The sequence below is a fragment of the Eurytemora carolleeae genome, unplaced genomic scaffold (genome assembly GCF_000591075.1).
Source record: "Eurytemora carolleeae unplaced genomic scaffold, Eaff_2.0 scaffold650, whole genome shotgun sequence".
In the NCBI taxonomy this organism is placed as follows: Eukaryota; Metazoa; Arthropoda; class Copepoda; order Calanoida; family Temoridae; genus Eurytemora; species Eurytemora carolleeae.
In genome coordinates this window covers 187,779-191,036 of record NW_019396539.1, presented here as the reverse complement: position 1 = coordinate 191,036, position 3,258 = coordinate 187,779, and positions in this window count along the sequence as shown.

The following is a 3,258-nucleotide window of genomic DNA, read 5'->3' as shown; positions in this document are numbered from 1 at the left end:
AGAAACCTTATCGAAATTCTAAATTTGTCTTATGCACAGTTTTAATGTTAAAAGTATTCATATTCTCATTTAAAATTTAAAAATCCACCGAATAATTATAAAGAAAAGACTAAATACTCTTATACTAAATACTTATATGTCATGCTATATGTTTCCTTAATAAATGTTATTTTTTAAATATTTTTTCTTTTAATAAGAAATCAAAAATATTTCTGATAAGATTGGGAATTTTTCATTTTTCTAAAAGATTCCTTTAAAAAAACGCAATTAGCCTAACCAGTGGCCGAATTTAAAGAATTTGAGCGGCGGTTTAAATATGGTTGGTTCCACTTAAAATTGTATCAAATGTTTCAAGATTTAAGCCGGCGCTTAATTTAAACCGCGGCTCAAATTCATTAAATTCCATCTCAGGACTGGTAAACATTTACCAAGTTACATATTTTGGATAGTTAAGTGAGAATTCATTATACAACGTAAAAATGAGTTTGGTTTATGAATGTTTTAATATAACGCTTTAATGACGTTTGATAAGAATATTTTCAAAATAATAATCTAACCATCATGCATATTTCTCTTGAAATTGTTTACAATGATAAATAATTTATATTTCAGTTATAAAGATTATATACAAATACAATGGATACATATTGTTAAATAATTTTGCGTACACTTTACAGTTTATAAAATCCTTCACATATAATCTTAAACTTCACAGCAGAATGTGTAAATTTTGGAAAAAATATAATATTTTTTTTGAACAAAACGATAATATTTGTTTACTATTGCTGAAATTAGATAAGGCAAGGAAATAAATAGGCAGCCAAAACATGGCAAGACTTTTATTATATAGTTTGTATTTTATTGTAATTTTAACAAAAAATAATTATTTAAGTGCAAAAATATTGCTTGCGGCATATTTCGATGCAAAATAATGCACATTTAGTTAGTTTATCGGGACACAGTCCTCTGCCGCTTTAGTAATTGTAAATTTGCGGTACAGTCCAATGTAGGACTGCAAAGGTTGGCCCGGCTCGGACATCCTAATGTACACCACACCGGTGGGGCGCGGCGTGGGGACCGAAACCACTTTCAGACTTGTCGAATAAGATATAAGATGCTGGATCTATGATGTAGATATATAGATATTTGCATTATTATGTATAAATTAAATATTTTTTTAATGGCTTAAAGGGCTTAAAAGAATCGCAGCAGGTTCGAATCATGATGGTATCTTTTAAACCTTTGTAATACAGTGATAACCAGAAAACTCTGGAATAGGATAACGAACCAATAATTAAGTGTATTTGATGTTTACCCAAAGCAAATAGTTTCACTAGTAACTTATTGAATTGATTATTGAGTGAAATGGTTCTGTTTACACTGCACAATTGTTTTTAAATAATCGATCTGATAAAGGTTTAGAGGATACCCAGAATTATAAACAGGAAACAACATATTTAGATTCGATATGTTTTTACATTATTCAGCTTCCACAAATTCCATTTTACAATAATATTGTAGAATTACATTATTGAGAGTTGTTAAATTACATTATTTAAAAAAACCTAAAACATTTCAGGCCACTTTTGTAAATCAAGTTGATTTTTGTAAATGAATTCTGCTCTATTTTTACGTATTTTATAAACAGCTTTTTCTGAGAAATTAGATTCTATTGATGTGAATTATAAATTGGTAACTAAAAAGAGTAAAAAAATTAAACATTTTTACATTTTTTGTACATGAATCGATTTGGGTAAATAAAATAAGACGGTAAATAATGCCTAAAAAAGAATAAAAATGCATCAAGATAATTCTAATAGAAAATCAGTGTTTAATAATTTTTTTTTGGGGGGGGGGAGAGAGGAATATTTAATTATTTTATATTCATTTTTTTGTTTAAAAAATTATACTGTTTTTCTTGCAGATGCAGACATATGGCGCCAAAGTAATAAATATTGAGCGAGATAATGGCCCCCTGCCGTGACAGAAACCCGACACCCATCCGTTTTGAGGAGAGACGGATTCAGGGTCTTTTCGGTCTAAAAACGACTCTCTTATTAGTACTAAAACAGAGTCGGTAGTACTAAAACAGAGTCGGGCCGGCGCCCGTTTTTGTGGTCGTGCGGGTCGTTTTCAGACTCTAAACAGCGTCGCTTGTTCTATGCGGGTTAGGGTTACATACCTTTATATTTTTTATTTCAGTGAAATTGGTTCAATTTAACAAGGAAATTATTATGTCTAGCTGCAGGCAACTTGTTGTCATCCGATAACTTTGATAAACACTGCAAAGACAAAATGACGATTTAATTTTTATTTTCTATATTAAGGTTGGAGAGAAGCACACCTTCTGGTTAGTGGGGAGGAAGGATCAAGACAATATTAAAAAAGAATAAAACAAATATTCAATTGAAGTTACCCAGGATTACATTAGTCTAAACTTCTGTAAAAATCTGTGCCAATTTTTAAGACAGGATTGAATTTAGCTTTAGTTTCAAGGAAGTAATTTGCTTAATTTTGATTGTTGTGTGAAACTTTGCAACCTTTTGCGGGGATCACTGTGGGATGGAATGACGGTTTCTTACCTTTACTTNAACTTATTGAATTGATTATTGAGTGAAATGGTTCTGTTTACACTGCACAATTGTTTTTAAATAATCGATCTGATAAAGGTTTAGAGGATACCCAGAATTATAAACAGGAAACAACATATTTAGATTCGATATGTTTTTACATTATTCAGCTTCCACAAATTCCATTTTACAATAATATTGTAGAATTACATTATTGAGAGTTGTTAAATTACATTATTTAAAAAAACCTAAAACATTTCAGGCCACTTTTGTAAATCAAGTTGATTTTTGTAAATGAATTCTGCTCTATTTTTACGTATTTTATAAACAGCTTTTTCTGAGAAATTAGATTCTATTGATGTGAATTATAAATTGGTAACTAAAAAGAGTAAAAAAATTAAACATTTTTACATTTTTTGTACATGAATCGATTTGGGTAAATAAAATAAGACGGTAAATAATGCCTAAAAAAGAATAAAAATGCATCAAGATAATTCTAATAGAAAATCAGTGTTTAATAATTTTTTTTTGGGGGGGGGGAGAGAGGAATATTTAATTATTTTATATTCATTTTTTTGTTTAAAAAATTATCCTGTTTTTCTCTGCTTAGTAAACCCTATAAAAATAAAAAATAAATATATAAAACAAATATATTAAATAAAATTGTTTTGGAAATGTTCAATATTAA